Source organism: Balearica regulorum, chromosome 10, assembly GCF_011004875.1.
Source record: "Balearica regulorum gibbericeps isolate bBalReg1 chromosome 10, bBalReg1.pri, whole genome shotgun sequence".
Taxonomy (NCBI): Eukaryota; Metazoa; Chordata; class Aves; order Gruiformes; family Gruidae; genus Balearica; species Balearica regulorum.
The window spans coordinates 24,473,565-24,498,044 of NC_046193.1; the positions used below are offsets into that span (position 1 = coordinate 24,473,565).

General features: G+C 39.6%; 1 long non-coding RNA gene across 3 annotated transcripts in view; it reads right to left on the bottom strand.

Moving 5' to 3' along the window:
* Positions 1 to 530: 530 nt before the first annotated feature.
* Positions 531 to 24,480, bottom strand: part of LOC142603196 (uncharacterized) — a 42,262-nt gene continuing 18,312 nt past the window's right edge. For all 3 annotated transcript variants that reach the window (XR_012837082.1, XR_012837083.1, XR_012837084.1), the window contains 3 exons: positions 16,739 to 16,797; positions 2,003 to 2,052; positions 531 to 1,401 (listed from right to left, as the gene is read on the bottom strand). This is a non-coding gene — a long non-coding RNA (uncharacterized LOC142603196). The remainder of the gene's footprint in view (positions 1,402 to 2,002; positions 2,053 to 16,738; positions 16,798 to 24,480) is intronic.

A 24,480-nucleotide genomic window follows, 5' to 3' on the forward strand; every position in this document is an offset into this window, starting at 1 on the left:
GACAGGCTACAAAACTGACTGCTTTGAATATAACTGAAAGGTTTTGTCAGGGTCCTGAGTGGACTAATATGCCTTAATGGCCCTGAACAGCCTCCCCTGCAGCTTCCACCCACATCTCTGCCCACAGGCCCAGGAGCCCCATTTCAGCTTATGCTTGGGCCTTCAGTCCCTACCTGAGCTATGTTGAAAGTGCACCAGTTTCTCGCTCTTTCATAGCTGTGCCCCATTGATCTGTATCTTGACCATGGATTGACTTCTCAGCTTCACCTCAAACCTGCCTTGTCACCATGGACCTGCCTGGCAGTCTCTGGACTCCGTCTAACCCTGGTTACCGTCACTGGACCTGATCGTCTCCCTGACCCTCACCTGCAGATTGACTTCCTGGCTTGACCTTATCACCACAAACTGCCCTGATGTTCTGGTTCACCCTGGCTGCCATCCACAGGCCTGCCCTCCTTGCTGCACTCGGGTAGTGCAGTGTGAGCCTTGGTTAGTGAGGCTGCTGCCCTGCTGGCCTTGTGGCTGCTTTCCATCTCTCAGTGAGCCCCTGGCCTCACTGCTCCGTGACAGGTTCACTCTGAGCCTCTGGATGAAAAGGGAAGCTTGGATATTAATCCCTGTTTCTGCTCAAAGGCAGCTTCATGACAAGCATCCTATAGGTGTTATGTCTGACTTAAAGGGACATCAAGGGGAAATCTTCCAGCCTCAATGTGTGGGACAGTGTGAAGTTAATACTGACATTCATTACAAATGCTGTACATCCAAGGCTTCATGTCGTGTCCCAGCTGAGACCTAAATGAGTGTGAAGTGGCTGACAGCATTCTCACCACCATGGCAAATTATTTCATTGGGCTACTGATGAACAGCAGGTAATGCAGAGGTGCCAAGGCATGACAGGAACACACAGCAGGAGGGCATGAAAGACATTATTGATCCAGTCACCGGAATGAGATGTCCCAGAATAATTATGATCAACCACAGGGTTTACTTACTCATGAACAAGGGATCAATAGTCAGACAGACAGCTTGGGAGGAGTGATTTGGTGGCATAATGAATTTCTCTTTTTGCGACAATGAGTACTAAACTCCCAGTTCTCATACACTCGGAGAGAAAAAACATGTTTCCATTTTTCAATGTAGATAAAACTTGCCAGGTTTGCCATCTCTCTGAGGATGCATGCAGAAAATGAAGTCTGTGGAGGAGACAAAATGGATTCAGGCAGGAGAACACAGCGTACTCAGTTGCGTTTCTCAGAGATTCAGTGCTCTCAGGCTTCAGAAGGGATGTACAAAGCCCATGTATACTCCCCCAGCTCAATTTACTGGTAAGAACCTTTGTGAGAACAAAATTGAATGTTCTTACAAGGAGCCCACTGTACAGGAGGCACTCCAGGATAAATGCTGGAAGGAAGAACAACAATAATGACAAGGTTGCAAATTTTAAAGACTAAATTGAGTAGTGTAAGATTACCTATTTAATGGGACATCCCAAGAAATTTAGGTTCATCAGGCCTTTTGTTCTAGATCCATGTATGTAATAAGAAATGAGAAAATGTAAACACAGATACAAGCCAAAAGCAGCAATAAAATCTCTAATTTCTATCTGTGCTGGGGGAGATGAAATGTCATTAAATAAAATAACTCTTCTGCAATTTGTTTCTTTCTATCATCAGCTCAGTATATAAGTAGCAAAGAAGGATTTTGACTGAAGGGGATTGCTGTTTGACATTAATCCACTCTCTCAATGAGCTCCTACATGATCTTGAGCAAGGCTTGCAAGACATTTGCATATGCCAGCCTACACTGCGGAGTGCATTCAAAACCTGATAAAGTGGCATGTGTGCTGGGCATTCATAGGAATGAATGCATGCATGGCACAGTCAGAACTGCTACTCGCTCTTCCAAACTGTTCCTAACAGGGGTCATTCTGAGCAGCTCTAAGTCCCATTAGGCCATACGCTGATCTCAATTATACCAGTACAGGCTCTGAGAAATAACTTACCTGACTGTAAGATCTACTGGCTGGATGTGGTTTTCAATCTTGAAGTTCATCTAATTGAAGAAAAGACCTAATAAAATCACTCAAGTCAATAGAACTAGCTCCAGCTATCCCACGGGGAGAGCTGGGAAAAGACAGGAGGTGCAACACGTGGGTGACACAGGAATGCTAATATTCCATAGCTCTGGGGGAACTACTGAAAACAGAAGTAGTATGCTGACCAATACTGAATCTATTCCCTCAGCAATGGAACTACATCGCAGTAAGGGTTGGGCAAAAATCAGGATTACTTTTGGAAAGGGCAAGTACGCTTTTTCATTTAGGCAAGGGTCTGGAGACCAGAGGAGTGGGTTGAGGTAAACCCCACTAGAAGGTGCTGAATGGTGGTAGTGAGTTAGCATGACAACTCTGAAGTTATAAAATGGTTCTGCATTTGTAAAAAAGTATTTCTTCTGTTGCAATTTACAACTACTAAAAATAACTAGGGAGACAATTTGGGAGAGCAATCAGAATCCAACCCTGCCCTTACACATCAGCCTGTACTTGTAGACAATCATGCTCAGAGAAGACAGACACAAAATTGTTTTATTTAGGGATACATAATTTCACCAGCATTCTTCAAGCCCTTCCACCCCCACAAAAAATAGTGAAGTAAATATGCCTCAAGCTTCATGATGCTGCAGCTTTGCTCAGCAAACATGTCATTTTCTGTAATGAAGTGAGTATAAACCCACTTGGAGTCCAAGATTAAAACTGTCATTTAAGTGCTATGTAGTACAGGCACCTTCTTCAAATCATTGAAGATGCTTTATGAAATCAAAGCAGCAAATACACAAAGAAATAGTGAACACAGAACATGAATTATCTGTATAGCCCAAACCAGACAGATATTGTGTTTATTGCTTTGTTTTACAAAGATAGCTAAAATTTGTCATGCTCCATACAACAAGGTTTTTCTCTCACTGACTTGGTCAGACATTGAGAAGATGACATAAATGATTCTTCTGGTCTTGTAAACAAGACTTGCAACAAAGAAGTTTGTTCTACATGAGGTACTGCTGGATCAATAGTAAAAGGCTGAAAGGAAATGTAACCTACCAAGGAATAAAGACACATTTTTCAGGAACAATGTGTTGTCATTAGGTATAATTGGGCAAATGGTGGTGTGATCTAAAAAGCCTCAGCTGATCATATTCCCTTGAGTGCATTATCCAATTAGGGGAAAGGTGCATTAGATACGCTTTGCTTTATTGTAGTACTGAAGTGGAGAGCAGGTGTGAGAAAATAAACAAGTTTGTAATCCTCGTTTTGCAAATCAAATCTTAATCACTTTGGCTCTTATTTCCATACCAGATTTAACTTTTTGATATTTATGAGAGCAACTTGGCAGCTCCCCTTTTGTGGCTGAAATGAATAGCGGATCCAAGAGATTTTTTTTTTAAGGCTTTTAATTCCTTATACTAGTGCATATGGTTTATTTCAGGTCAGAACCAGTAGCGATAATGAGAAACCCAAACAAAAAAAAGACTGGATGAAGCCCTGCTGAAAATGTGAGCCACACAATGTAAATGGATAGCATATAATTCTACTATTTCTTATTTCACTGTGTCAGTATACAAGTATTACAAGAGTAAGACTTTGATATATAAAGCCCTACTTACATCTTCCATTCCCATTAAGAAGTCAGTTCTCCCCCTGTATTACTTCACTACAACTACCATCACTTACAGGATAAAACTGGAAGAGAGAAGCCTACTGCCAGGATATTCATGGCATGCTCACCTGTGAAACATGCTCAGTCTTTGGGACCACAGTCTGCTTATCTGGCTGGATATGGTCCAAGACAGATCTGTTTCAACAGATGTTCAAGGGAAGCCAAAGGGTAGGAGGATATTGAGATGAAGAGAAGTTTTCAGGAAGTCTGTTGATTAGACAATTCCATATGAGTGGGAAGGAAATGTATGTTCTCATTTAGTACCGCTATGACTGTTTTCATTTCTCTCTTGTAAGACACTTTTGTTGAACAGCATTTTTGAACAGATTAAATAAAGTACACCAGCACATCTTGTGCAATGCTGGAGGCGAGGGATTGGATTTGATGGACCACTGGTCTGAGGCAGTACTGTATGACAAACCGGGTGCTATGAGGTGCTAAGATTGCCAGTGCCATCCCTACAAATTGTTTTGTAATCTCCCTACACACAAGTGAATTCCTATGCCCACCATCCTCTGCACAACAATTATCAACTGCAGTACACATTAACAGCTTGATTAATAAGGGAACTTTTAATTAAAACCTAAAAGAAACAGGCATTTGACCCATCAGAGAAGAAAGTAGAAAGTACTGTTGTATTGCTTAGTGGTGGATTTCACATAACAAAGTTACTGCAAATCTGACATTTTCCTTTCTGTGTCCAAGAGACATGACTGCAAGAAGAACAAGCTGGTAAACTAGGACATATAAATTAGACACAAACATAGATCACAGCTACCTCTGGCAGAGAAATTAAGCTTGTATAAAGTGTTACAGCTAACATTTTCTGAGCGATACTGTTCTACATGTTGGTACAGCACCATGCACAGGAGCATGGCTACTGGACATAAATAATAGTGTGGCACGTGACAATGCAGTCACTCATTCTTGGTCATCATTTCCAAGCTACAACAGGCCACACCATGTGTCCTCCTGTAGCTGTCTGGTGACTTCCAGGGAGCTATGCCAATGTTAGGGAGGGCTAAAAGTCAACCAAACTCAAAAACCATCACATGCCATGCTCAGAGATCCCATGAAGATACCCGAAAGCAAATGAATAGTTCTCTGGAGTTTTCAGCATAGAAGTGGTTGGGATGCAGCAGTGACTTAACACAAATAATTTCTCCTTATTTTGATCTACTCTGTTTAGGGCTTTAGTCTGCTTCTTTTGTCTAGCTTCTGTAAGATACAAACTGTATGCAAAAATCTTTCTGCTCTCAGAAATTCTTTGTTTGAACCACCCTACAATTGCAAATGGGGTGTTATCAAAGCAGAAAGCAGTGCATGAAAAGAATTTAGATTTTCTTCTGATAAAACGATTGCTAAAAGAAACAGCACTCAGGTAATTGCTGTGATGTTTTCAGATGCTTGATATAACAGCTTCAAGAAGGAGCTTATCAGCTCTGAAGAGACAGCTCCCAGACCCATCTAAGAGCAGATAAAGCAAAGGAACTGCAGTTTGAAAGGTAACTGTCTCCTTCCAACATGAAGTTCTGGCACAACAGCCACTGGCCTTGCTTGGCCATCACATTGTCTGTGGATGAGGAGAAAGAGAGCAAGCAGAAGTCTGGCTATAAACTGCCTGCAGGTGCTGTGGCCCATGCCAAAGAGAGAATCAGAAAAGATATTTCCTTCTGCCAACAAAGAGCTAAATGCTGGCTGAGACATGCTCCCAATATGTCCATTTCATTTTGTCTTCTCCTCCCTACCTCAGGGGCTGAATGCTTTGCAGGGTGGGCCCACACTGTCAGAGTGTCTGGCTTGGGGTACAAACAATAATTTTTATATGGGGTAGTGCTATCACTGGAATGCAACGTTTTCTCATTTGTGTAGAAATACGTATCTAAATTAAACACGGAACTGCTAATGAAACAATAATATTTACTACACACTTCACTACCTCACCATAGTTAAACATAATTGAGTTGTGTTTCAATTCTACCTGGAGCATCCTGTGAAGAACAATGTCACAGAGCAGTCCCAGAGGCCCTGGAATTCTCTCTGGCAAGTGGCAATTAAGTAAAAGTTTGGTATCTTTCTTTTCTAAATAAGCAGATAACAGTAGCCCCTGGTCTTGATAAAATAAGCAAAGATCAACAGCACAATTTGTTGCAATCCTAGAATTACTTGCACTGAGAAGCAGGTCTTATTACATCAGGATGAAGGCAGAGTAAATATTTCAGTCTTTGTCCTGAGAATGTCTAGCCTTGTGCCATGAATTTGACGCTTCTTGATTCATCTGATCAGTATGCTGAATTAAATCAACTGGGGCTGAGCAGTCCCTACAATTTATGCAAGCAAGAATATGGTATGGATAGGAAGAAGGAGGAATGAGTGTCTTTTTTCAGTGATTACTTGCAATTAGATCTGATTATGCTTAACAATGACCCAGTTGACGCTGGTCTAAAATCAGGCTGCCCCAATTCAAACTTCTCTATGCCTCCATCTGTGTGACTGTGCACTGTCCCTTGCACCAGCAATTACTTATAAAACTAATGAGTTCCTTGAACCAAGATAATAATCTGAGAATTATCATCACCTGCTGCTTAATTACAAGGTCACCAATTGAGTATTTTAGTTTTATTCTCAGTCCTTATGCTCCCCTAAAGGTAGTTTGTTCACTGTGACAGATACCCTAAGGAAAAACGCTTCCCTGACAAAGAACCCTGGTGGAAGTATAAGGCCTGTCACCTGGCCAAACAGCCCAATAAATTTCTTTCTCTGCTGTTCAGTGGCTAAATTAGCAAGTCAGAGTGTTCTTATTTTCAAGTCTCGTATGAGAAGTAGTGAGACTTAATTTAAAGACATCTTGTTCAGTCAGAAACATCTAAATGGTCATTGATTGTTTTTCCTTAGTTGGATGTGTGAGGCTCTTTAAAAGCAGAAACTGTTATTTGTGCTCTGTCCCTGTTGCTAGACAGGCTACGGGGCTTGTGTCAACATTACTGGAATAAAAAATAAGAGTTTGAACAAGTCAAGCCTAAACTCTCACATTCCTGAGAACCAGGACAATTGCCACTGAACTGAGATGAAGTTCAGGCTTAGTCACTTTGCTTAGTTAGAAGCATCTGCAAGAACCCTGGAGAAGAATCACTCCAGAAAATATCCTCATGTATGGACATTTTGCAATAGCTGCATAGATTAGCTGCAGAGACCTGTAAAACCTCTTCCATTTTTATGGGTAAAAACCCATAATTATGCCAACATCTTGGGAAGGTTGAAACATAAGTCTCTCTGGAAGGTGACTTCAGAAATGTTGCTCCTATCACCAGAATCTAAAAGCAAATTAAATCCTCAAATGAATATGTTATACACAAGTAATTAGGTCCTCAAACGAGAGGACATTAAGATAGTCATAGTGTGCTATCCATTAGAACAGGACAGAAGTGTTGAGTGTTTTCCATTCATAACAAGTGCTTGAATAAACATTTCTATGCTGCTCGTGTTCCCTATTCCTTGAGACAGTAAGCACAGGACTAAGGTTAATGCTTTTGCATAGCTGTGCTGACTTCCCCTGACTGAAGGTTGGTGTACAGCGAGCATATAGACAAGGTGTCCACACAGACTCCTACTCCTGCTCATTTTTCTAAATACCACTGCAGATCAGAAACTGTGAGGTTGGTCTACAGTAAAGTAGGTAAAAGGGACATTTACCCTTCAGTGACACACATCAACAGGTACCTGGCACTAGGGGCTCTGCTAGGCCCTTTGCCTTCAGCATCCCTTACAAAACAGATGACAATTTCAATGTCAGCTATCCACATCTGCATTACTTGAAGGCTTTGTCCCAAAGTGATACATTTCTTCAGTTCACAATTCCCTTGGGTTTTTCCCATGCTAAAGTTTTTGTGAGTGCATTTCAAGATGTCCCTATCTAATTACAACATTACCAGCTATAACTGGTAATATTACCATGTATATGCTCCCTAGCATGTTTAGATGATTCTTATCACTTATCATTTCAGCCACACAATCCTAAAGATATAAACCTGAGCCCCAAAGCAAGAACTTGGAAGAAGCCAGAAGCAAGATTTTACTTCTGTGAGAGGCAGCTGGTCCCAGCTCCCACATCCCACTGATCTAGCAACCCCTGCTTTGGTTCCATCTCCTGAGCCTGGCAGCAGCCTAGCTCCTGCTGAGCTGCGAGACAATTCCTCCTTTCACTTCAAATACTGCTTTGTGCAATCTTTGCTGTTTGTTGGGTTGTAAGCAAATACTAATTCTACTAATATTTACACATTTCATAACTCAGAAATCAGAAATGCCTGCTATAAATTACTGATTGTCACTTTCTAAACCATTCTCTGAGCACCTCTGGTTTCAGCAGCAACACAGCACATGATACTGAACAGTACCAGCAGCTCACAGCTAATACAGCAAGAGATGCTGAAGTGTGTTTTACTTTCTTACCAAATGTTCTCAAGTTCTTGAAGTGCAAAACTGTACTCTTTGCCACAAATGCCAAGGAAATTCTAGAGAAAAGCAGGACTCATTTAAGAACACTCAGTTTGTGGATAATTCAGTTTTTAGAATCCAAAGCTATGAGGAGGCACGAAATGAAAGCTTTTATTTTGTGTCCTGGTACATTGCAATGTGATCCAAGTGTTAATGGAGATGATTGGGAATTTTGCTTCTAAAGTGCACTTCTGACCTGAACGAAAATGCTAGAGTAGAGATACTCTGTGTCACCTACACGCCCCCTTAGCTTAGCCCAACCCAGCGAAGCTTAACTATGATATTTTGTCCAGTGCTCCAGGACATACCATTTCACCTATGTTAAACATTAGGGGATGCATGCTTATACCTGAAAATCACCCATTCTCTTCATTGGGTTTCACCCACACTAACTAGCGTACAGGTATTTTGAGTAGGTCAAAGAACTGCAGTCTTATCTGTGAACATGAATTTGAGCTGCTAATCTAAGTTAAAATCCCATTTATTCTGTCTTCACAATAAAGAACACAAATAGTTCTCTGTTCCCCCTTCCCCCATGAGATTTGCTACCATTCACAGTCAAGTCCAAAGTTGCATCAAGTGGACTATCTGGCTGTGAACAGACTTAAAAGCTGATCCCATCTTTCTGATGTTGGTCAGCCTGTGACTATGGAGAACCCTGGAATTGTTGGTTTAGAGTTTAAGAGCACATCATCGATGAAAGCTGCAGAAACACATCTACATGTATTTCATCCCAGAGTGCCTGTGATCTCCTCAGGTAATAAATTATTTCCAATGTTGTGAAGAAGGAATAAAATATTTTAGCCTTTATTCTGACCAGTAATAAAAGCACTTTGTATCCTTATCTGGTCTGATTCAGGCTGGACTTGCAGCTTATATGTAAAGATTTTCACAGAGAAAATTAAATAATTTTAAATGAATAGCCTGAAGGTACAGCAGTCTCAGATGAGTCAGTTTAATGACATCTGATGTTGAACTGCATGAGTTTATGAAGTTCTTCATTTATCTGACTGGCATAGGCTTTTTTATACAGCTGGGAAATTGATTGTTGAAGTTGCCAACAGTGTTATACCAGAGATTTAAATGCTCATTAAAATCAGAGGTAGTTCAATAATCTACTGCAGGTTTAGATGAAATACTCATTGTTTTTCATTTTGCCTGTGAGGTTATTGTTGCCCACCTCTTTGCTACCTTTTCCTAACAGTTACTGCCTCTCCAGTAGAGCTGCTTTGTAGACATCTGTGCGCTCTTCTCCCACATCAGCACAAAGCCAACAAGTAATTCAGCTATTTTCATTGGTACTGAGAGTCTAACCCTAACTCTACAATCACATCCCTGTGAAATTCTAATGGGCCTATCACTTGTGAACAAAGTATTAATCCTTAGCTTCCATGTATGGTTACATGTTTGGGAAGTATTTTGAGATTTTGAAATTACAAAATTATTGCAAAGTGTCTTAATATTCCCAAAACTATGCTAAATATATTTATTTTGGTAGTACTTTTTAAGTCGTGTGTTGTGCTAAGTGCTCAATGATTAAATATTGATTACACATTCACAAGTCTCAGGCTGAGCCGGTGTGAATGGAGGTGCAATTCAACTCTGTTCTGGCAGATAGGAGTTGCATTATGGCCTAACATCTGGGATTGCTAAATCCCTTTGCTTGGTAACAAGAACCATGTAACACTGCACATACTCATTAAGAATGTAGCATGGTTCAATGTCCTTTTAACAGTAACCCGAGAAACACATTTTAAATGGTAAGGTTTGGTCAAATTCACATTTAACTGCCATTTTAATTATTTTTCATTTTATTAATTGCTCACAGATTGATTCAAATTTAATTACTGCTATTTGGATGAACCTAATAACTAGTTTTTAATGCCTGCTTAATGGTCTTGTCTGATGACTGTGACCTGCCAGCCATTCTGCATGCTCCTGTTTTGAGTGAATTAGAACCAGGCCTTTCTTGTAAAGTGAATAAGCAATGGCTGTATTCTACAGGCAGGAAATAAACCCTCAAGCTTGGGTTGAAAGTAAACCAAACATTTGAATAAAAGATGTTACCCCTATTTTGCTGCAGTAGAGTTGTACAGGCAAAGGGACTTTGCTGGATGATGCTGGACAAATAGCAGCATCATTCACAAGTACAATATAACATATAACTTATGGGCCTGATCCTGATCATAGGCTGGGCAGAACCAGCACTTCCTGCATAAGTCCTGATGAAGGATTGCAAAATGAGGCTCTGCAAGCAACTCTGTGTCTTCTGTCAAAGAAAGACCCTTCATGTTTCTGCATTTTCAAGCTTTTCTTGCACTTTTTGTTCCCATTTGAACACTTCTGAGACACCCAAAGGAGTGTCTTGAGTGACTAAAGTCTGAGGAGGCAGATACAAACCAGAAACGTATTAATTTTCCTGCAATGCCATTAGAGTCAGGTCTTATAGCTGACACTGAGGGATTCCACAGGGTTTTCATAACTGTTCTTTCATCACTGCGAAATTTTCTCACTCTAGATTTCAGTTTTCCTGAAACTTCAATCAAAAGTCTAGTTTTATTTAATCTGAGTCCTCAAAGCAAAACATTCTTACTATGTTCATCTTTCCCTGAACACATAAATGCTTCTAGATCTCTAACAGAAAATTGAAACTGGAATCTGAGTACTGTGATCATTTAGGTAGCTTATTGCCACACGGCTGACTAGTGTTGTCTTTTGCAGCCAGTTTGACTTCAGAGCTGGAATGCAAGGAGAGAGGAGGCAAAAGGGAAGCAGGAGGAGGTATACAGAGAAAGTGGGGAGTCACGGTTGGGAGGAGCTTTGCTGCACTCAAAAGAGCACAGCTATATCTTATGATGTTCAATTTGGGATCATGCATTTCATTTGTAATACACCCCCAAAGGTAATTACTCAACTTCTCTTTTATTGCAATTCTCACAATCTCACATTATTTTACTTCTCTTTCTGATATTGACTGATACTAGACCCACAGGAGCAGCTGAAACATTTGAGTCAATACCAACTCAGCCCTGTAACAACCTATGGCTTATCTTGCTTATAGGAGATTTAAAAAGAAATATGACTGAACAGCTCCCCAAGAATGAAAAGCACAGCTGGATGCAAAATTTTCAGCATCATCTGGATGCTGAAAATTTAATAATACAAGGACAATATTAAATTATACCAGCTAAAGGTGAAATAATGGATATAACTCCCATTTGCTTCACTGGGCTCTGAGCAGCATAGCAGGACCAGCAAGCGCAATCCTCTGTCAGCCTGCCACAGCTGCTGCAGACCAAATCCTGGAAAGAAATGCCACTGACAGGAAATGTACTCCAGAATGACCAGAAACAATTAATAGACTATTTTCTATTCATAAGCAACAAACCCAAAAAACCCTAGACTTCTATCCTCGTGCTATTAAATCTTTATCTTCATTTTTTAAAAACAATTAAGTAAATTAATCCGTGACCTAACTCCATTGAAATTATTGCCTCAACCCCAACCCTGATTCAATCAAGAGAGTTTTGACAGGGAGAAATTTGTTTCTGCTGGGCTTTCAAACATTGCTGGTACAAATTTCAAATAGAGGATTTACCAACTGCTGTAGCATCCACTGAACTTCATGAGATTTGTGAGGAAACTTATTCCAGAGTCTTCTAAGCTTCACAAAACTGTTATTTTTTTTAGCATCACTATAAAGAAACTTTCTTTTGAGACTAGACATCAACTTAATTTGATTTTTTTCCCCCTGTATTGCAGAAAAAAAAATAGGCAGCCACTTCTTGAGTTGTTTATCTCAGTGCCTTTGAAGCATGGATGTTATCAAGGACATTAATATGTTTTCTGAAGCAGAAAAACATTAAATAACCAAAGACCTTTAGCAACCTCTAGCAATATCAAATAAGATGATACAATATCGTTCATTTAACTTGATCTTTTCACTTGGGTTTCCAGCAGATAGCACCTAAATTCTGCTAAAATCACAGACTTATTCTACATCTGTAATATTTCAAGGGCTGGAGCTGATTTACATGCTATAGCAGGGCTCTGCTTCCACTCTCACACCCAGAAAGAGGGGACAGTCGTCAGACATACTTGGCATCTAGAAGATGCCATTGTTACATATCTTCAAAAGACAAATGTGCCCAAGACAATGACTACTCCAGCAAACCCGGACACTTCATTTGTGTCTAAATGGGAAAGATAAACCTTTGAAAATTTCATCACATAACTGTCAATTCATGGTCATTAATTTGTTTTTAAGTTGTCAATTTGCCTGGCAGTTGAGAACTCTGAACACCTGAACTTAGTGGTAACAAAACTGTTGTAGTCCTGCAGACTGCTAAACTATTACACTAGGAAGGTCCAAACAATAACACCATGTATTCAGGATTCTGAAGCAGAAGTCCAAATAAGCCATTACTTATTATGGAATCAGATACTGGTTTACTTCATAAGGTCCCCAAACTCTCTATTATACATCACTGACCTTGTAATTAAGTGGTCTGCAGCTACCAGAGGGTAAAAGGACTTAATAACCTTGCAATTTAAGTCTGCTGTAGAATGAGCATGTTGCACCTGGCTTGACTGGCAACACTGGCTTCTTTATACAAGCCAGGAAAAGGACTTGCTAAGTTGGAGCCAGCTTTACCAAGACAGAGCTCTTCTGTATCTACTGCTGTACTGGGTCTGGTTGGGATGGAGTTAAAACAAGTATTAAGCAGTCTGCCATGTCCAAGTGCTCAGAAAGTGCCAACTGCTAGACTCTCCTCTCTTGATTCAATGCCATTTTACATATATGCTGTATGAAACTCCCTATGTAAGACCAAGTTAAAGTCTACTCTCTGAGGTAACAGCAGTTGACAGGTCTTAGCACCCAGATGGATGTTAAATTTTGCTTCTGGAAGGCAAAATCCACATCGTCTGTCATCAACGCTGGGGGTCTAGCAGTTTAAGTGGAGAATTTAACTTTTTCTGGAGACTCCTATGCACAATTCTTTTCTAAGTTAGGCACCCATCTCACACTACACACAGGAGACAGAAATGCAAAATGTAAATGCCTTTAAGCAGCTCTCTGTTCTTAAATCTACACAAGGTCTTATACCAGTCTTTACCCAGGAGCCTTAGGCAACCTTTTTACTATTGGAAAACCTGGCAGACCCCAAACCTGAGGTGATGTGCTCACAGGCAGAAATGATGAGGGATGTACAAAACTCTCTATTCTGCAGAGTTCTCTAAATGTCTCATGCTTAGCTAGATCAGAGTTACTCCTGTCCGTCAGAGAGGCAACAAAGGCATATGTAACTAAGGCCAGGGTAGTGGGGTAGGTTGAAGTCTCCAGATCGTTTTCACAGCACCATGTTAAAGAGCAGCTGAACCATCACTGATAGAAGCAAACTTCAGCTGGAGATGTGAAATACTTAATATAACCCAGTTCCAGTTGAGCTAGGTAACACATTCACAGATGTGGGTATCATAACTCAGTATCAATTTAGCAGTGTTTTTCAGTTCCCCATTACAGGCTGTATTGACCGATGCTATGTACCTTCAAGTAAAGAAAACTGCTACATGCCTTCTTTCTTCCTATGCAAGTATGTGTTTATACAGCTACTTTGCTCAGTACCTGTCCCCATACAGAAATGAACGTGATTCTAATGAAGATGGAGTTACTGTTTTTCAATAAAAGCACAAGTAGTTGTAAAAGGTCAGTAAGATTTACTCTGGTGTTGGCTTAGAGATCATTTGTTATTCAAATTACAAAGGTACTATGTTTATAAAGTACAGTTAGTGATCAATGGCACTACCTGTTTATCAGGCAATCCTTGGCATTTCCATAATTTCTCCATGCAATAAGACTTGAGCTTTGCTTATTCAACATGAGCAGCAGAGGCTCAGAAATAATCACAGATTATTGCAGAGATCTTCAGAAAGTATTTTAAAAACAGTTTATCAGCTTCTCGTTCTTGATGAGCCATTTCAAATGCCAAAATATTGGGTCACATTTTTGAATAATAGCTACAAAAATGTAATGTTATGAAATTTTTAACTCCGCATCTTCCATGATGGCCTCTGAATCAGAGTCATGGAAATGCAGATCTAAAAAGACCTTCTAAGAATATGTTTTTACTTTTTCTGGTTGCTTTACTTTTTTTATAATTTCTATAAGCATTTTCTAGGTGACCTATAGATCATCACAGAGCAAATTTAACAAAAGGATTGCTTTTATTAATGACCTTTTACTTATCCCTTTGAAGTCATTCCAAACCCTGCACTGTCTTGTAGCACAAGTTGAAAATCACTGATGCATTACAGCTGTCTCTACATTCAAGGATATGAATACCATCACCAGCCATTTCAGGAGTGCATTCTAGAATTCTATCATACCTTTTAGGTGCTAATGTAGAACATTTCAAATCTGATAGCAGTTATAGGCAAGGAAAGAAAGAAATGTGGAGGAGAAAACTGTTTATTAAAGCCATCAGTGGTTTGTAGAAACAATCCAGTGAACAGGATGTTACATCATTGCTTATGGTCCAAGAAAAGCGTTCATATCACAAACAGTCACACCAGAGCTTCACTAGAGTTCAATCAAACACAACTTTTCTATTTACCATTTTCTTGACTTAAATTTGCACTTCAGGCTCACTGTGCTTGGTGAATTCTACTTGCTTCCTAAAAAAACCCCAAACAACTATTAACAATGCTTTTTACTCCTCTTGTCACCATCTGAGACTTTCAAAGCACATCACAAGCATCAAAAGTCACTGTATTGTATCACTATCACTTATTTGTGGACAGGGAACACAAAACTTGGCTATTTACAGGTCCACCTAATTTCAGGTACCATCTATGAAAAGTCTCACTCTGATTTTAACTACAGTTGGATTTCTGCCTTAATGCACCATTAACAGTCACAGAGCAATTCAATGGGAGAGACAGAAATAGAATACAACTGTCCCAGTTCCCAGACTCCATTCTAACCAAATGACCATGTGGCCTCCCAGCTTGGTGCTTATAAAAATACACCAGCTGCTGTAGTTTGCATCTGCAAACCACTCTCTAACTGCTTTTAAATGTATCTTTGTTCATATTGAGGCTCAATCAAAAAGGGGAGTGGGAAAGGGGTGACAGAAGAATTGAGAAGCATATAGACTTCGTGCCTCACAGTCTTCTCAGCAGCAGCAGGTATCAAATGACTCAAGGAACTTTTACTCCTGTGCTACATTTTCATTCACTCAGCTTCCTTTGGGATGCACAGTGTGCCAGCTGGGCAGATGTAAAGAGGAAGCCAAGAGAAGATCACAGAAGCCATTTCAAAAAGCCAACACTACTCCTGGTCTCAGCCTATACCTCACTGGTCATGTATGTGCCTTTATTGTCCCATAAAGCATGACATCCAATATTTGGCCTATAGAACAGCTTTAATTATGTTCTCTGTCCCCAAATGGCAGCTGAATACCCACTGATTCTCACTTCATGCTGTTTGCTTGTAAACAAACCCATTAAGCACCAGTGGAGAAGTCTATTGTTATTACAATGAGTATGAAAGTTATAAAGATGTACATAAAGGTCTTGTTATGTAGCTAGCAGTATAATATGAATATCATCTTACTTGAACAACTGGTTGTGGGGATCTTCTTTCTCTCCATTGTGCATCAAACTTCATCTAAATGACTATGAATGATGGGCAGGGGAACAGTTCTAAACTGGGTACTCTATGAACTTCCCTCATATTAACCAAGTAATTCACTCAACCCTCCAAAGAAGGGACTTGCTGACCTATTGTGCTCTGTGCAATGTGCACATCTCAGCACTGTATTAGATCTCTGATGGCTTCTGTGATTAGCCAAGTATTAGCTGTAGCATTTCCCAGTTGATTTCTAGCCACTAATCTATACCTTTGATACAGTGAAGGCTTGGATTTTAAGTAACAGTTTCCAGTTTCACTGGTGCCATTAGTGATGGGTGCAAGTGAGAGAAATAAAAAGCCCTCAACTATTTTATTTGCCACATGCTTTGCAAACACAGTGGGAGTAATGGGCAGTACCAGAAACCGTAAACTGTATCACTACCATTTGCTAAGACCATCCCATAAATGCTCCATGCTGGAATCAGAGAGCAAAAACTCCAGTGGTCTTCATCCTGCTGGTAATGCCAGGTGACCAGCTTTCTTATAAGCCTGTCCTTACAAGGGGGAAGAAATCCTTGCCAAGATAAAATGACTGTCTTTTTTCTTCCAAGTCCTTTTGAAACACTGCAGCAAAGCTTACAAATCAACTGTAATCAAGCCCTGATTAGCTTGATGATGATCTACAGCTACCAAAACTCTTGAAATATTGTATTTTTGCCCAACACAACTGCTATGATTACTCCATCCTCTCACTTGCTCAATCATTTCTTACACCTACATGTGTATGTACATATGTATGGTAGGTGTAACTATATGTAGGTGTATGTATATATACCTACGCTTCATTCTAACTCTCTTGGGATGGACAGTTTCAGTTGTACTTCTGTATAGTACTTACCATAACAGGATTCTGATCTTCACTGTTGCTGTGCTACAGGACACTTAAAAACCAGTAGCCTAAAAGATAAAATGACTAATCTTACTCCAGGAAGAGCAACACATGGAGAACAAATTTAAAAGTCCTCACAAACTAAGCAGACCAAATAACTTAGTAACTACTAAGAACAATAAAGCCACTAGAAAAAAGTCAGTGTACATTTTTCATTAGTAAAAAATTCACACATAATGCATGTGCATACTCACAGACACACAGAAACAGTAGAGGGGAAGGGAGCAATACTTGAGCTGTTACCTATTTCAACCAGATGAGCTGATATGATTGGTACCTGAAATTATCTTTGTTAGTAACACCAGATCCCTGTTCAAAATTGGTGTCTACATCTGATTCCAGGTTGCACCTCCATTAAGAATAGCTGCTCTTGGGTGTTGTGTATAGGTAGGCACGAATGCCGCTGCCTTGCTGATGTGGTCCTGTCACTGGCCCCATTTTCCTTTCTTATCAGACCAACAGACAACATGAAGGCTTGAGGTCGCTTTACTGAATAATTTATACAAATAAACAGCTATCTTTTACAGCAACTGAAAGCAACAATAAGAAATAAAATTCTTGCATTTCAAAAGCTGCTATAGAAACATCTGAATTTCAAGAGGAAGATGTTCTACAGTCAGACACAAGGGCCAGTTCTGGAACTTTCCATTCTGCTTTTACTCTATCTTCTTATTTTGCTCCCACTGTGGTCTCTGATCTCTAATCATTGGGCATGCATTATGTATGTTAAGCCTTCAGGAGCTTCTGAGGCTTGTGTCTTTGACATCTGAACAAGCAGGGAATGGCAGGTGGGATTTTCAAATATGGTCTGTGCTGATTTCTCCCAGTAAACTTGAGAACTAACTGCAAGCTGAGGACTGGTGACTTTAAAATACAAACCAGCACTTTCAAATCCTTTGTGCCAAACACTAAATCTCTTATCAACTCCTCACACACACAAATTTGCTCCCTTTCACACCCAATTATAGCTTCTCTATCATAGTTAGGATGTGTTAGCAGCAAGTGTAAAGGAACAGCGCTGAGGAAACAAATTAGCATGTTACTCCTTTAATTGCTATGTGAAGTAGTGACCTCCTATTTACAAACCTCCAACTGACTTTGCAAGTTACTTGACAGTGTGAATCAGACTTACTTCTTAAAAGGAAACTGGATGTCCACCATTTCTATCATACCAAACCAAATTTCCCTGAATCTCTTCTTGCTACATCATGAAACTCACCCCAACTTAAAACCAGTATTTTGGCAAGGTAAACTGTAAATTTGCTTTGTCCAATGACTAATTCCCTGTTGGAAATGAACAAGAATCTCGAGTGCTGTCATTAGGAGTTGTAAAAAACAACAGGCTGGGCAGCTGGGGATTTTTGGTGCCTTGAGACATAAGGTCTTGCTTGTTTCATTAAGTGACATTATTTGGTTTGAAAGATATTGGACTGTGCCTGAAACAAGAGACAGGGCACAATGATACCCTTTCTGAAGATGGCCACTTTCTTCCCAAATCACAGGGTTCTCTTGACTAGAAAACTATAGAAATGATCCTGCATAAACATTGCAGAGATAATTACAAAATAAAGAAACATTACAGTGAGTCCATTGAGATCTTTAATTCCAAACTGCCACCCTCCCAGAAGGAACAAACTGTGAATTAGACTGACTCTTGAGTATACAATTAAGCCTGTCAAGTTCTGACTCAATAATATGCTGTTTAATATTGAAAAGTCTGTCAGTAAACCAATCTGTGGGATTAATGTCATAATGCTTTGGTCTTGCTTCCTCATGAAGCTATAAAACAATTTAGTTGATATAAGCAACATGTTATTTATACTCCTTTTGGCAACAGTTTTAATGCTATGTGGGATACTTCCCCTTCCCTCTAATATAATAGCCTTCCCTGGCCTTTATGGATTTAAATTGGTGAGGGGAGCTGTGTGCATTCCATGTGGAATTTACTCAGTAATTCTATTAAGAGCTTCCCTGCACAGAAATTAATGTTCTCATCTCATTCAATACTCACCCCATTCATTATTTAAAACAGAAGACCTAATCTTTCCCTATATTAAGTTTCCTCAAAGGATTTTCTAATAGTTTCAAGGAATTCAAAAGATTAAACTTCAACACTTCTGCATTTGCAAAACTATAAAACTCTGGGGCTTACAATTACAGCAGAAGGTTTTGCCATTTCTGGAATTTTTGAGAAGGGTGTCAACTGAAAGTTGCAGAGCCTTCAAAAGAGGCCCTTTACTTTTGTTCCTCACCATTTTCAGGTCACACTTCAAGTAACATTCAGCATTAGCCAGCAGAGCTTCTAATGATTTCACTAGATTCTCTAGGCTAATTCATACACCTGGCTTTGACCAGCAGCTACCCCCACAAGGCCTCAGAGCTCCTATCAGAAAGGAGTATTTCCCACCACAGGTGCTTGCACTAAGCAACAGCAGAAGCATCACTGCTGGGGCTCAGTGCTGGAACAAACAGTGAACATAGTAGAGGAGTTGTCTCTGTTTCCCCTCCTAGATTTTATATTCCCAACTACTGAAAATGAATGGAAAACCTGTTATTATTCCTTAATGTTTTTGGTTTTTGATGAATCGCAACAAAGCCAACTGGGTTGTGACATGCTGTGCTTCTGACTATTGTGAAGCTCCTCCAGTTGGGTATGTCTGCCACAAAGGGGGTCACTTATGCCAATGCTGGCTGTGACTACAGTGGGCTGCATTTCTAAAACTTATTTCACATGTCATTACATTCACTGAACACTATCTAGGCTCATTTATTTAGCAAACAAATTTTGAGGACTAGGTAGATACAACTTGTTTGGAACCCTGCCTCCGGCAATGATTAATATTTTATACAAGACTTATAAGTTAGGTATAATACCTTTTATTATAGTGACTTCTATTGCTCGTAAAAGCTGACAATTTGGGGGGATCATAAGTCCTTATTTTTAGTCCTAAGAAGATAGACAAACTTTCAGATGCAAATGCCTTTCCTCAGCTCTAAGAAAGGTCTATATTCCTGAAAACTTGCCTGCCTTGTAAAACTATTACTATTGGTCTAATAATAGGGACCATATAAAGATCATTGTGGCTGTACCCACTCTGGCATTCTGACGTTATTAAAATCAAGATGAAGAGAAGCAGGAAGAATACTTCTCACAAAAATACAGTATATCCTCCTGCAGGGCAAATTATTTACATATTCAGATGCAAGAGAAGCTGCATTTTAGAAAGGATCATGCAGAACGAGAGTTGTCCACCTGTTACTGATACCCATTTCCATCATTTTTTCCCTGATTAGTTCCATTCAAGGAACAAACTGGGAGGAGTGATATAAATAAGCTGTGTTTTTAGATTTTCCAGAGAAAACAAAAGAGCCGATTTGCCTCTCATTTCTGTTAGCAAACAAGTCATTCCTAATTTACAACACTGTTAACAACAGGAGGTTTGCAGAACAGCTTAGATTTGCAGTCATTGCAAGAAACATAATTCAGTAAATAACCAAGAGGAAAAAATTGTTTAAAGAGATGAGAAGCTTTAAACTACAGTCCCAGTGACAGCGTACATTTAATAAAAAATAATGGGATGCTTTAAGTAGACAGTGGAGATATTTTTCGCAGCCTTGCACACAAAAGTAATGTCATGTAGGCAACCTTTTAAATGAGAAAGATGTGTGTCTTATGATGTACTACCAAAAAATCAAGCTGTTTTAATAAGGGAATACTAAGTGAATGAAACAAGTGAATGGATTCTGGTCTCAGTTCCTGCATCTGATACTACAGCTCTGTGATCTAGGGCAAACCACTTAAACATTCAGCACCTCTCAGTGAACTGGTAACAAATGCAATGGCAGGCAGCACATTCATTTCACACAACAATATTTTTTTATTCTATAGTTCAAGAAAAGAAGAGCAGTTTCTGTAATAGCTTATACATTTCAGGATTCCATTTAAAGGGATGACTATACTAAAGAAGACCAATGTACTTCAGTTACCCATCTCTGACAGTGACCAGAGCAAGGTGTCCCAAAAAAGATCTAAAAATGCAAAAATCTGCCAAGGAGAACTTTCTGCCTAACACCAGGCTGTCATAGTTGACTGATTGCACAAAACATGAGTGTTTATATTCTTTAAAACAGAGATCAGACTTGGGTTAGCAGCAGATTTTCTCATTATTCACCTTCAAGATTTTTTTAGGGACCAACAACTGTGTGCCCAGTGACAGATCTAATGCTAAGGCCCAATTGTTATGAACACTGACATTGAGCTGGGCAAGTACTCAGCACAAGTGGAGGACCCAGGCTCCTGCACACAGGTGGGGAGTGAGCTGAGCCAGCGATCCAAGCAACAAGCAAGTTGGAGAGAGGAGGAACACAAACCTCAATCCTCACAGGTTGGATGTGTCTGACTCTGGGTTTGAAGGAGTTTTCTGTCTCTTGGTTTCTCCATTTAGAAGCCCTTTCAGAAGCTGGTGTGCCCTTGAGAATGTTTAAAACAAGGAACTTCATCAACAGAGGTGATAGATAAGCTCAAGGGACTTGAAGCACCTGTGATAAAAGACAGCAGATGGACAAAGAGGTTGAGGATCAGCGGTGCTGAAATGCTGTATTTAGGTGTGAAATGTGATAGTTGGACACCTCTGTGCAATTCTAGAACCAACCACAGACATACACGCATACTAGGAGCAAAACCCTGTGCTGACACAAGCCCTGGGCAAGTCTGAGGTGTCAGTGGGTTTGTGGCAGACAGAAAAGTACAGCTTGGAAGATGGCTCTGAGTTTGAGAAAAGAAACTCCCCCTCCTACCCATGAATTCAACTCACAGTGTAATGAGTAATTGTGCAGTGAGTGGGAAGAAAGGACATTAACACTTATAAAATAAACCTCCATAAACCTTTTTAAATAGAAAAATCACCTGTAGGGTGAAGAGAAAAAATTGTGGCCAAAAAAAAAGCAAAAGATAATTCAAAAAAGAAAGATAGTATATTAAAAAGAGACAGTTTTCCAGCTGTGAAATAGGAAAAGGACATTGTTCATGAAACAAAAGACTCTTTGAGGTGCTTATATTTAATTTTCTTCCTTTTAAACAAAGCATTAAAGCTCTACTAAATGAGTCCAAAATAAGTAAAAAATAAGACTGAGCAAAGGGCAGATGGTTGGCTGGAAGTCCTGGTCATTGCACTGTGGATCTAATTTTGCACTTATTGAGAAGCTTTGCATGGGGATGTAGCTGTAACACAGGATTTCATTCCTGTTCTCTAAAGGGAATCCTCAGCTCAAAGGTGTCAAGAAGCAGATTTTAATGAGAATGAAAACAGGCTGACTTCTCTTCATGTGCTTCCCTGAATAATTTTTGACATTCAGTTTCTGTCAACAGATAAGGGAACTTCTGTTATGAAATAACGATAATAAAATGAATGAGAATACAAGGCAAATTTCACCCTGTAGAATTCTACTAAGCCTGACTTTTGGATCCAAAACACTCAGAAAGCCTTCCCTTTGAGTTGTCTCTGAGGGGAAAGGAATCCCCAAACAGTGTAGTATTTCTGACCTAGCATTGGACTGTACTCCTATTCTTTCTGGCACAGAGAGTACTCCTAAGAGAAAGGGAATTCCTAGCTCCTACCTGCTGGAATAAGGGATTTGCATGCATTTTTATGCCATGTAGAACACCTGTACCAGTAACTCATCTACTATGTCTAGAAGCCAGTTTGGAGCTACTACTCCTGTTCTGACCAGGTGCCAGAGGTCCAGAAGTCTGCCCAGACAAAAAAACCCCAAACCCCACAACTTCTTTGGCGATACCCTGTTCCTTGTTTGTGAATCTGAAATCATGTTCCTGCTGTAACCAGGCATACAGGCCTAAAACACTCTTTGTACTCATTTCATTGCTGGGCAGTTCCTACTTTCAGAGGAACAGAAAGGATCATTAGCTAAATCTAATCTAATCAAGTTTCACCCAGGTATTTTAAATCAGATTAAAAAAAAAAAAGTTAGACTAAAGTATTTCTCTTCCCAGAGCTCAGACTGCTACATGCTGGGGAAACACTGATCTCAGGACTCCTATGAAGACAAAAAATTTGTTGCTGAGATGCCCTGATGATCCTGGCCCGCAAAGCAGAATCTCTGTCCACTGCCACCAAGATTCTTGTATTCTCAGAGGAAAACACTTTCCTCACCCTAAATGCTTTTCCTCAAATGTCTTAGTAAAACATTTGTTTTGTGAAAAGAAAATTAGCTTCATTTCTAAATTTCCAAGCAACACCAAGGCTACATATGGAAAATTATGTCAATGTTTAATTATCATCATAGCTAGGAATCTGATTTCAATTAAATTTGTTAAACCTCAGCTTCCAGGTACTAGTCCTTCTTATGCTTTTACCAGCATAAAGATAGAAAAGACCCTGTTATCTTCTCCATGTGTAAGGACATAAATGCAGTAATCAAGTTACCTCATGCTTCTCTGATTAAATGTGAATGCTAAATTGAACAGGATGATATCTGGACAACATTTTGACCAGAGACTGACGCTAGCTGTGTTTGGGATGGGGGTATTGGTAACTGTAAATACAGAGATTATGGGACTGAAGGTATTGCCTGTCTTGCAAATCTGTTCCTCTAAATCTGCAATTTAGAGGGCTGGAGCTGACAGTTTAATAAAAACATCCCATCTGCAACAGCTGACTGGGGATGTACCACAGAAACAAGTTTCTGTCAGAAAACGCTTTTTCAAAATGCTTTGTAAATACATTTCAGCTGGGGGAAAAAAAAAAATCCACTGAACTTTGAGACCGGCTTCCTGGCAGGGCTGTTGAGGAACCAGTGCCCCAAATATATGCATTAAGAAGACTGCTCAGATCTGCTGACTCTAGCACTTCCTAACTGCTCCTGGTTGCCTGATGGTCTCTGCACGTAAGAGAATTTCCCATTGGGAATAAGGGAATGGCTCAAGATCTGCAGATAAACTCCACTGGAAAATAACGATTGATACAAACCCCACCTTGTGCACCAAGGGCAAGACAAATTTTTAACCTTGCTTCTTCACAATACATAGACAGCAACCTAGCTATCCATGCAATCCAATTTTTAAAAAATCCCACCAAAGCAAACCAATTCATTTCACACCCTTCTTGCCTTGTGGAAGAGATAAACTCTATGTGACAGATAGTCACAATGCTTAATGTGCTCCAAATATTCTATGTTAAAAAGAATACAGAAAGTATTATTAACTGAAGAAAAAAATGTAATTAAGTAAGATTAAGAAGTTATTCAGAATTACTGAAGTCTTCAACCATATGATGAAAACATCCTTTTTCTTTTATTTATTTAGAAGGTATTCTTGGCTTAAGCAGCTTGTCAAGAAAGAATTGTAGAGAGCCAGCAACAGAATTCTTAACAACTTCATAGTTTTGTTTCACTTTTCTAAAGACATGTTTAAAAATGCAGTTCCCATTCCATCAATGCCCACTTTAATTTATAGGTCAATATATTAATTTTTTTAAGCTCAGGTGTCATACCATAAGAGATCTTACGGAGTTACTACAGCCAGGAAATGCCAAGCAGCTGGTGTGAAGTAAATGTAATTCCTTATGAGGTTCACGGTGACTGATGCAATAGCAGTTCCCAAATCTATGGCATTAATATTTGACTAAGCTAGAAATAGCATAATGGAGAAGAAGACCCATTAGCTTGTCCAGAGA